Source organism: Macrotis lagotis, chromosome 2 (assembly GCF_037893015.1).
Source record: "Macrotis lagotis isolate mMagLag1 chromosome 2, bilby.v1.9.chrom.fasta, whole genome shotgun sequence".
NCBI classification, from domain to species: domain Eukaryota; kingdom Metazoa; phylum Chordata; class Mammalia; order Peramelemorphia; family Peramelidae; genus Macrotis; species Macrotis lagotis.
In genome coordinates this window covers 171690098-171701845 of record NC_133659.1, presented here as the reverse complement: position 1 = coordinate 171701845, position 11748 = coordinate 171690098, and the positions used below count along the sequence as shown (strand labels likewise).

The 11748-nt window shown below is 36.1% G+C and overlaps 1 pseudogene; it reads right to left on the bottom strand.

Moving 5' to 3' along the window:
* Positions 1–6029: 6029 nt before the first annotated feature.
* LOC141511291 (large ribosomal subunit protein eL21-like) lies at positions 6030–6539 on the bottom strand (annotated as a pseudogene).
* Positions 6540–11748: the final 5209 nt, after the last annotated feature.

The following is an 11748-nucleotide window of genomic DNA, read 5'->3' as shown; positions in this document are numbered from 1 at the left end:
CAACAGTAAAAAATCAAACAAATAAACAAACAAAAACACACTTGCCATGGTCATCAAAAGAGAGAGAAAGAGAGTAAGAGAGAGAGAGAGAGAGAGAGAGAGAGAGAGAGAGAGAAGAAACTTGAATGAAAATTACATCAGAAATCAAAACTTTCAAAGAAGTAATGTCAAGTAAAAGACAATATGGAACATATTATAATTAATTCCTCTAAAACAACAGAGACTCTGAAGAAAAGAATAATAATTTTAGAACACAAAGATGTAAATTGGAAGAACATTTAATGTAATGGAATTAAAAAATTATAACTGTGAAAGAAAATATGTATTTTATATAAACCAAAGTAAATGATCTTGAAGACAAGCAATTCAGAGGTAATTTAAGGTTGAAATGTTCCAGAAAAATATGATGAATTAAAAGATATAAATACCATGGTGTAAGAAATAATACATGGGGTGGCTAGGTGGCACAGTGGATAGAGCACCGGCCCTGGAGTCAGGAGTACCTGGGTTCAAATCCAGCCTCAGACACTTAATAATTACCTAGCTGTGTGGCCTTGGGCAAGCCACTTGACTTCATTGTCTTGAAAAAAAAAACAAACCTAAAAAAAAGAAATAATACAAAGAAATTGCTCAGAAGAATTGAAAGAAAAAACAACCTAGAAAAATATTGATACATTCCCACCAACAGAGAGATATATCAAGCTTAAACTATTAAGGAATTTAGCATTTTAGGGGTCAAATTTTAGAATTTCAATTCAAACAACAAATATTGTAACCAACTAAGGGCTTTTAGCCAGAAAGTCAATTCAGATAACCCAGTTGTTGAATCTTGTAACTGATGAAGGGAAAAAATATAAGGATGTGGTCTAGATGTGAGTTTGAAAATGTGTGAAAAAATTCATAAATGACCTGCTCTTGACCCAGAAGTATCTAGGACAAAAAAATGTTTATTTATATATTACTGTGGTTAGCAGAGACCTCCCACACCTAGAGGCAAAGAAATGTTTTATCTTTAAATACATCTCCAGAGCAAGGTTCAAAACAAAATCTGACTCAAAACAGTAAATCTAACAATGAAAACTTCAAAAATATTCAGAATCCCAAGATCTCATGAATTAAAATAAGGTTGTACAAAATTGTTGCCAATATCCAATTACTATTATAATGAATTAGCTTACAGATTAAAATTTCACAGAAAGGGATTTTTTATAACCTTTTCCTTAAATTTAAACATTTAAAATATACATTTTTTTTAGGTTTTTTGGCAAGGCAATAGGGTTAAGTGGCTTACCCAAGACTGCACAGCTAGGTAAATATCAAGTGTCTGAGGTCGGATTTGAATTCAGGTACTCCTGACTCCAGGGCTGGTGCTCTATCCACTGTGCCACCTAGCTGCCCCTAAAATATTTTTTTAAATAGTAACAATAACTATATAAACTTCACTTAAAGTAAAACCAAAATTAATTGAATTACACCTAGATCTAATTTCAGTTTTAGTATTTTTTTTGCATAAAAGAGCTATTTAAGTGACCTGTATAGCAACAATCTCCATTTTAATTCCTTAAAACTTTAAGCTCCTGTCTCTGTATGATGATTTATCAGATAATAAACTGATTCCATTACTATCTTTCCTCATTACCTTTCCCTTGTCTGCAAGAAATCATAAAGGAGAAAAGACATTCCAAAAAAGAGAAAGATATCAGAAACTACCCCAAACTAATATATCCTACAACACTGAACTTATTCACTGATAAAAAGATGAGTGGTTCTCCAAAAGAAAATCTGAGCAAAGGTGAGCAAAATATTGAATTTACAAAACATTCTAGAGAAATGTGAGGGTTTACAAATACAGTTGGCAAAAAAAATTCTGCTGATGTTAGCAGTAAGACAAGAGATATAAATTAAAGCCATAAATATCAGCAAAGAGACAAAATTATCTCTACTGACAGACAGCATGATAATACACTTAGAAAATTCCATAAATTCAGTGAAAAAAATCAAGATAATTACTAGTTCTAGTGAAGTAGTAGGATATACATGTATGAAACTTCTGAGCAGCCTGTAAGCTTTTGGCCTTTCCTTTCTTAATTTTCAGTGATACTTTCCAGTATTTTTACCATCCATCCTGTGCATATATACATGTGTGTGCACACATGTATGTTTATATGTACACATACATGCATATATAGGGTAACCTAAAATCTTAGTCCAGTTTTAAGGATTAATAGTGAAGACTTTTAGATCACCATACATGAGTATGTTTCTCTTCCCACCTTCCTCTCACTTCCTCCCTGCATCTTTCTTTCTTATATATCTGCCACCTATACATATATTTTATCCACTCAGAAGGTCTTGTCATATTCTTCCTGGAATTTCGCTACTTGTTTTACAATTTGCCAAATCTTATCATCTTTCCCTTGTCTATAAGAAATCAGAAAAGAGATTAAAATATAAAATTCCAAAAAACAAAAAAGTATAAAAAAATCATAAAATGACATATCCCACAACACAGCTAGAAGTAGTAAAGTGGAAACTGTCATTATGGTCATGATGATGTTCTGACAATGTTCATCACAGGTACTTCAAGATGAGAAGACTCAGTGACTTAGGAAATACACAACAAAATCACCTTTTCCAGTTTTTTTATTTGTTCCTTTTTTTAGTTTTTTTGCAAGGCAGCAGGGTTAAGTGACTTGCCCAAGGTCACACAACTAGCTAATTATATTTGAACTCAGGACCTCCTGAGTCCAGGGCGGGTGCTCTCTCACTGTGCCACCTAGCTACCCCCATTTGTTTCTTTAGAGAGAAGCAGTGAACCCATTTCTTCCATTTAGCCATAACTTCCTTATCTCTCCTGTTTTCTTTTATTGTGAAAATATCAATATTGATATGGTTCAGTTCCTTTTATAGTTTTTTCAACTTGTTGGCTATAGAACAAGGATCTGACCTTTAGAGGAGGACAGGGATTCATTGGTATGGGGATCCCTCACCCCCACCCCAATGAGGAAACTCCTTCTATTAGGCAAATCTTAGCCCTTCTTCTGTCTTATGTTCTTAAGAGAGTTCTCCAGTATACCAAGAAATTAAGTTATTTGCCCATGATTACCCAGCCTGTATTTGAGAAGTTGGACTTGAAATCCGGCTCTTTTTGATTCTCAGAACAGTCCTCTCTCTACTACATCAGGTCACCTATCTAAATATTGCTCTCCCTATCCCCCACCACATTATCTGATATTTAACAAATATTTATTGAGTTGAAAACCACTTAAAAAAACATTTTAAATGGTATTTTATTTTTTCCAATTGTATGCAAAGACATTTTTAACATTCAATAAGATTTGCTTTCCAGATTTTTCTCCTTCTTTCCCCCCCTCTCCCTCCTTAAAACAGTAAGCAATTTGATATAGATTATATATGTGTAATCATGTAAAGCATATTTCTGTATTAGTCATTTTGTGAAAAAAAAGAAACATCAAAAGGAAAAAAAATGGAAAAAAAGTAAAAATAATCGTCTTCGATTTGTATTTGTACTGAATTAGTTCTTTCTCTGAAAGTGGATAGCTTTTTCCACTATGAGTTTTGGCATTATATTGGAACATTGTATTGCTGAGGAAAACTAAGTTAATCATAGTTGACCACTGCACAATGTTGTTGTTACTGTGTTACAATGTTCTCCTTGAATAACACTGTTACTTCATATTGTTTAAAGATAGTATCAATTGAAGTATTAAAATTTCCTTGAGAGGCAACATGCCTCAATGGAGAGAGGACCAGTTTGGAAATCAGGAAGATTTGGGTTCAAGTTCTAACACTTACTGTGTATCCCTGGATAAATCATTTAACTTTTCTGCTCCAACCAACTCTCTTAAGTCTCTAAGAAGCAATGTCTGTGTGAGTAGAGAGTGTTTTCTCATGGACATTTCCCTATGCCATTGAGATCCCCATGAAATGCAAATGCTCTAATATTACAAGCTTTGTCTTTCTCTTTGCAAGCAAGATTTCTCAGTAGAGCTGTTTGTCTGTGAAAAGGAAGAAGCCTCCAAATTGTTCAGAAATCCAGAAAGATAAAACCAATTTAAGTATCAACGATTTACTGCCAATATCTACAATGTTCTTTGCAAAGAAGAGACGCTAAGGAATGTGAATTTATGGACATTTGCTCTCTTTTAGCATATCTTCTTTTGAATTGAATAACTTCTCATAATAAAATATGATTTGCCACAAAAAAAGATGAATTAGGAGTGATGAGGGAATTGGAAAAAGCCATTTTTTCCCCTTTCTATTCAACAGATATTTACCCTAGTTTCTAAAACGGTGGTTGACCAAGTAATAAAAATGGAGCAAAAATGCTTTTTAAAATAATCCAATGCTTCAAGTTAATGCTTATTACCAAATTTTCCCCTCCCCTGCCACCATGTGCATGCCTTTTATTGCATACAGTCTTTATTTAGCGTCCTTCTCACAGCTATGTTGTTCTTAGCTCATTTCCTGCTTTAAAAAGAAACCTGTAAAGTTGTTTCTTTCTCCCAGTTCAGCTGTTGGGAGAAAATGTAAACTCCATTTGTTTTGGCCTCTAGTAAAATACTGTTGAAAGCCACAGATGAGCCAGTGGACCGCACAGCAATATATAGGCCAGCTTAAATTTAGAAACTGCTGCTGCAGCTGTATTTTTCAACAGCTCTGACTGACTTCACTGAGAGTTTATCTTCCCCTCTACTCACAGAACTGATCTAGAATTCACCCCTTTATACCAGAAACTGAGAACTAAACTCAGTGTATGTGATTTTTTAAAAGTCGCATTCTGCAAGCAAGAAATATTTCAATTTGTTATTTTCATTCATTGGAGCTTCCCTAATTTTTTCAAGGGTTTTGTGAGAAGTATCTTGCAATCAGTTACTCATGCAGGATTAGAATAGAAAGATGATGGAGAGTTTCTTTCAATTTCCAGTGCTTTTCAAGGGATCACTGATGAAAGTTTCTGATTATTGGACTTCAATGGACCCACTTGTGATATTCTTTTTCAGTAGAGCAATGTAAATTCATTATTATGCTCACATGTATTTTGTATTGAAGTCTATATTTCAGTTTTTATTTATCATAGCATTGCACTGATATATTTGACTTCCTGGTACCCTACATTATTACATCTCACTCTGTTTTGTATGTTTATGAATTAAACAGTAAAACTTAAGAAATAATTTCACTTTTTAACTCTTACTTATTAGACATTTTACTAATTTTTTTGGTAGGATGCAATGAAATAGACATTTTAAAAGAAATTTTGTACTTTTTTTTTAGGTTTTTTCCAAGGCAATGGGGTTAAGTGGCTTGCCCAAGGCCACACAGCTAGGTAATTAAGTGTCTGAGGCTGGATTTGAACTCAGGTACTCCTGACTCCAGTGCTGGTGCTCTATCCTCTGCACCACCGAGCCGACCCACATTTTTTTACTTTTAAGGACTCCTGAAACAAAGAATTAGTTTTTTTTAATGAAAACATTGTATTAATCTCTTTTGTTTTTTACATCATTCTCACATGAATAAATGTTATTCCCCTCCCTTATGTGGAGAGTAACAAATAAAAAAAGAGAGGGAGGGGCAGATGAGGAGAGAACAGTTTAGTAAAACAGAGATATATCAACTGTTTGCATGGCATATATCATTCCCATAATCCTCCCTCCCCCATTGCTTTCAAAGAAGAGAGGGAGGTATTTTTTCTCCTTTCTTTTCCAGTGTTATGTTTCTTTGTCATTACAATTAACATTCTGTTTATTTTGTTAAATTGTGTGTGCACCTCTATTACATTATATTATTTTTCTGGTTCTCCTTACTTCACTCTGCAACAGGTAATATCTTTCCATATGTCTTGGAATCTGTTATATTCATTGTCTCTTATGGCCTTCTTACCCTACCACATAGCATAGTTTGAGCAGCCACTTCTCTTCAATCTTTCTTTTTACAACAAGATTGATTCTATATGACCGTGAAAACCACACTATCTTTTTTTTTTGTTTTCCAAAATTCAAGAAATCTTTTATTGGTTATTTTTTAAGTCATTTATGCCATGAATTCATAGGGGATTAGTTCCAACAGCTCAGGTTCCTTGCCATTGGTTCTCACAAAGTGTGCTTCTCTGGGTGGAGCAGGCTGACGTTTTAGTTGAACCCAAGTGCCTTTTTCTTTGGCTTCTTTCTTCTTCTGATCATTTTCCTTTACTCGCTTCAGGAAACTATCTCTGCTCTTAGAATGCTTAATATGCTCAATACGCACATTAATTTTCTTGGCTAGAATCTTTTGCCCTTAACCTGTTTGTTTACAACAATGCCTACAGCATGCTGTGTAACATTATAGACTCGTCCAGTCTTGCCATGGTAACATTTGTGGGGCATTCCTTGCTGAACTGTGCCCATACCCTTGATATCTACAATATCACCTTTCTTGTATATGCGCATATATGTAGCCAGAGGGATGACACCATGTTTTCGAAAGGGCCTAGAAAACATGTATCAAGTCCCTCTTCTTTTTCCTTTTGTGTTAGTCATTTTGGCAACTCACTGGAATATGGCAGAGCCGGCGGAAAGGCCACACTATCTTAAGAATTAAAATGGAAGACTACCCAAAGTGATTTCCTTGTCTTCCTTTCAAGTCTCAGTTTAAAAAATCTCACCTTCTAGGAGCCTATCATAATCACTCTAAATGTTAGTGCTTTCTCTCTGTTTATGATTTCTGTTTTATCCTGTATCTTTTTTATTTGTATATAGTTATTTATGTGTTGTCTCCTCATTAGACTAGGAGCTTCTTGAGAACAGGAATTGTCTTTTGACCCTTTCTGTTTCCCTAGGACTTTACCCAATGTCTGGCACATATTAATCACTCAATAAATGCTAGTTGACTGATATGACTTGCAACAGAGGGCTCATGGTAGGCAGGAGTAAGTAAACAATTCTTGATTACTAACCAAGAATTTCAGAACTGGATGTTATTAGAGAAATAAAGAAGGGAGTGGGGGTATTAGTTATGGGTGGAGAGGAGAGAACAAGGAATGACCACTGAAAAGCCTAGATGCTCATTGCTATCCATTCAGTATTAAGAAAAATAGAAGACTGTCCCCAGCACACTGAGTGATTTCTTTGTGGAAGAATGTCCTTCCATTTAGAGGAGAACATGAGTAAAATTTGCCTGGGATGAGGAAGCCTAGATGTGCTGTGATCTATAGGACTGAAAGGAATTCTCACAGTCCTTCAGCCCAGTTTCATTCAAGTACCAACTTAACTATACACTTTTTGTTGTTGAATTGTTGTGTCAGTTTTTCATGACCCCATTTAAAGTTTTCTTGGCAGAGATATTGGAATGGTTTGCCAATCCCTCCTCCAACTTATTTTACAGATGAAGAAACTGAGGCAAGCAGGATTAAGTGACTTGCCCAGGGTCACACAGCCAGTGTCTGAGACCACATTTGACTCAGGAAGATAAATCTTCATGACTCTAAGCCCAGCACTCTATTTAATGTGTCACCTAGCTGCTTTATATACTCCCTCCATATTAATGTTATTTTATAAAACTTAGTCACTTGTTTTAAACTTACCACTTATTAACTACTCCATTCTAAATTATGGCTCAATTTGAGTTGTTTCAGAAGATGTCAGCTAAGTTTTATAATTTTTAAATTGACCTTTGCTGGGATACACATATTGCTATGATACTCAACATTAATGTGATTCTGGAGTTACATTTATAAGTACAATTAACTCAAAGGGTTACATGAGTACTGTACACTCTGTAGAAGCCACTGTCATGTCATATTTCAGTTATAAAAAATAGGTCTTTAATAGTCTTAGGTTACAAATAAAAGCACCATCTGTGGTTTGAGAGTCATGGTCTAATTACCAGTAATTTATAGTATCTTGCTAAGGAAAAAAAACTTTTTATAAGAGGCTAAAATTATATAGAATGCTGCTCTCTCCTGGGTCTTTTCCTAGCCATCCCACTCTTCTCAGTCTCCTTTGCTGATTCATCATCCATTTCATGCCAACTAATTGTGAATGTCTCTTGGATCTTTTGCTCTTTTTTCTTTATATTCTCATTTGATCTCATCAACAGTCATGCATTCAATTATAATCCCTATTCAGATGATTCCCAAACCAGAACTGTTCAGTCTGAATTTCCCTTCTGAGTTCTAGTCCAACATTATGGACCTCCAATTAGACATTTAGAATGGAATGTCCCATAGATAAGCTTGAGCTCAACCCTTGAGAATTCAGTCCCTTCCCCCACTTCACACTTTTTTCCTCCCAAGTTCCCTATTAATGCAAGTAAAACTATTGTCCCTCTAGTCACCCAGATTCACAACCTTGAACATCATTGAATTAACCCACATAGGTGATCATTTGCTACAGGAGTGGTTATGCTCTTGTCAATTCTACCCCTTCACAATCTCTTTCTCTGTCTCTGTCTCTCTCTCTGGAGGCAATCTGGCTAAGTGATTTGCCCAGTCACACAGCTACTAAGTAAATAAATATCAAGTGACTGAAGTCAGGTTTGCATTTAGGTCCTTCTGACTCAAGGGCTGGTTCTTTATCTACTGCATAGCCTAGCTCTTGATTATCATCCTCTTTTTCAGGGGATGAAAGTGAAGCAGAGAGAGGTTAAGTGAATTACCCAGGGTCACACAGCTAGTAAGTGTCTGAGACTGAATTAAACTCAATGTCTTTTCACTCCAGCCTCAGCTCTTTATTCTTGGGGTCATCTAGCTGGCTTCCCCCTACTTCTTCCTCTCTGTATCATGCCTCTTTCTATCCAAATTATCCCCCTTGGGCCAACAAAGTGTTTTTTCACATCTCATCATGTCATCACTTCTATTCAATAAACTTCAGTAGTACCCCATTATCTTTAGGATCAAATATCAACTTCTCTGTTGGTATTTTGGTATATATCTTAAAACAAAAGGAAGAAAAATCTGACTTTTCTGTAGTGTATCTCTGCAATACTAGAGCACTATTCATTTCTCTCCCAAGAAGAAGGATCCCAGATGGAGAGAGGTAGTTTATTTGTTCTTCAAGGCAATAATTGAGATTAAGTGTCTTGATAGTAAGCCTCAAGTGTCTGAGGTCAGATTTGAAGTCAGGTCCTCCTGACTCCAGGACAATGCTCTATTCACTGTGTCACCTAGCTGCCCCTGGACAGGTTGCTTTGAATGGAATTACACTATGACAGAAAACATCTAAGAGGTGCAGTGGATAGAACCCTGGCCTTGGAGTCAGGAGGATGGGAATTCGAATCCATTCTCAGACACTTGAGACTTAATAGCTGAATGACCTTGGGCAAGTCACTTAACCCAGATTGCCTTGCATCCAGGGCCATTTCCAGTCATCCTGATTTCAAAGCTGGTTACTGCATGCAGATGATTCTGGAGGAGGTGACAGCACAGCACCTACCTCACTCAAATCCAATTCATATGCTTGTCATGGTATCACCTCTCTGATGTCAAGGACAATCATCATCATCATATCACACTATGATTAGGGGTGGAAGGTATCAGGAAAGACTTCATATGCAAGGTGATACTTGAGCAGAATTTTGAGTAGAAATCATCTCAACTTGACACTTTCCTACCTTTCTAGTCTTTTTTATATGTTTTTCTTTTCCATGCATCCTGTAATTTAGCCATGTTGCTCTATATGCTATTCTTCCTCTCTTCTAAACCCCATCTTGGACCTTTATGCTGATTGACATGCCTAGAATATGTTCCCTGTACCCCACCACCTCTCAGAATCTCCAGTTTCTCTCAAGATTCTACTTAAGCCTCACCTTGTGTGTGAAGCTTTTCCTGATACCCTCTACTCCCAGACATAGTGTAATTCCTTTCAAAACTATTTGTTCTGGAATAGCTAGGTGCTTGACACTTACCTTGGACAAATCACTCTATCCCAGTTATTGCCTTGCAAAACAAATAAATTATGTCTCCATATGGTATCCTCTTTCTTGGGAGAGATATGAATGATGCTTTGGAATTATAGAAATGTACTAGAGAAAAATCAGATTATTTTTTCTTCCTTTGTTTTTTAGGTTTTTGCAAGGCAATGGGGTTAAGTGGCTTGCCCAAGGCCACACAGCTAGGTAATTACTAAGCATCTGAGGTCATATTTGAACTCAGGTCCTCCTGACTACAGGGGCAGTGTTTTATTCACTGCACCACCTAGCTACCCCTCTTCCTTTTCTTTTAAACTTGTAAGGAGTCAGCCTGTTTACTGGTGTCAACAGTAACCAGCTGTTACTAATAACAACTTCTGTGAAATAACTTTTGTATAATTGAATGCTTATGTACCGATATCTGTTATATAACTGTGTCCTTTATAAATATAACAGATGATATGAGCAATATGGATATGGTATCCCTAATGTTACTAGTGCCTAGCACATTGTGTGAGTTCAAAAATATTCATTAAAAAAACAAATTTCTAAGCAACCTAGATTGATTGCCTTACTGAGTCCAGACAACTTATGATCCTTATGGATTTTAAATCTATAGGATAAAGTTTGCCTAATAAACTCCAACTAATTAGTCCCAAGTTGTTGTTTCGTTGTTTTGGTCTTGTTTAATACTTCATGACTCCATTTGGGGTTGTCTTGGCAAAGATACCTGAGTGTTTTGCTATTTCTTTCTTTCAGCTCATTTTATAGTTGAGAAAACTGAGGCAGATAGGGTACAGTGACTTGTCCAAGATCACATAGCTAGTTAGTATCTGAGGCTAGATTTGAACTTAGGAAGATGAACTCAGGAAGTCTTTCTGACTTCAGGCCCAACACTTTATCTACTTTTGGGGAACCTCATATCACTTTGGAATATTTCTGAATTTAATTATTTTTCAGTTTTTCTGCTTGCCCTAGGGAAGGATGAGTTGGGCCCATATTTGAATTGTCATATGTCTTGCAAAAACCTATTAGAGGGGGTGGCTAGGTGGTGCAGTGGATAAAGCACTGGCTCTGGAGTCAGGAGTACCTGGGTTCAAATCTGGTCTCAGACACTTGATAATTACCTAGCTGTGTGGCCTTGGGCAAACCACTTAACCCCATTTGCCTTGCAAAAAAACCTATTAGAGAAATTTTGGATTCCTTAGGTGTTGCAAGAACCTAGAAGAATTTTTATCTGATGGTATGTCCAGATTCAAGACAGAGGGAACCTTAGACAACATGAACTCTGACTCCCAATGGGCTCAGATACAAAAAAAAATACTTTGTTTTCTCATCTGAAGATGCAGGAGTGACTCCTAATAGACTCAGATTACTAATTCTTGGAAAAGAGCTCCACATGCACCACGAGCTCTTTCCCTTCTAAGTAGGGAAGCAAGATTTTCTTTTTTGTAAAATAACAGTAACAACAACAATAATAACAATAATAATACTAGCTAATATTTACATAATGCATACGATGTGCAAGACATTGGGCTAAACACTTTAAAAATTTGAAAAATATGATCCTCACAAACCCCTAGAAAGTATTTTCTCCTTTTACAATCAAAGAAACTGAAGCAAACAGAACTTAAATGACTTGCCTAGGGTTACATAGCTAGTAAGTATCTGAAGCCTCATTTGAACTAAGGTTTTCCTAACTCCAGGTCAAGCATCTTATCCACTGGGCCACCTAACTGCTTTTGTTAACATTTTATTTTAAATTTAAGGCAATGGGGTTAAGAGTGATTTGTCCAAGGTCCCACAGTTAGGCAATTGTTAAGTGTCTGAGGCCAGATTTAA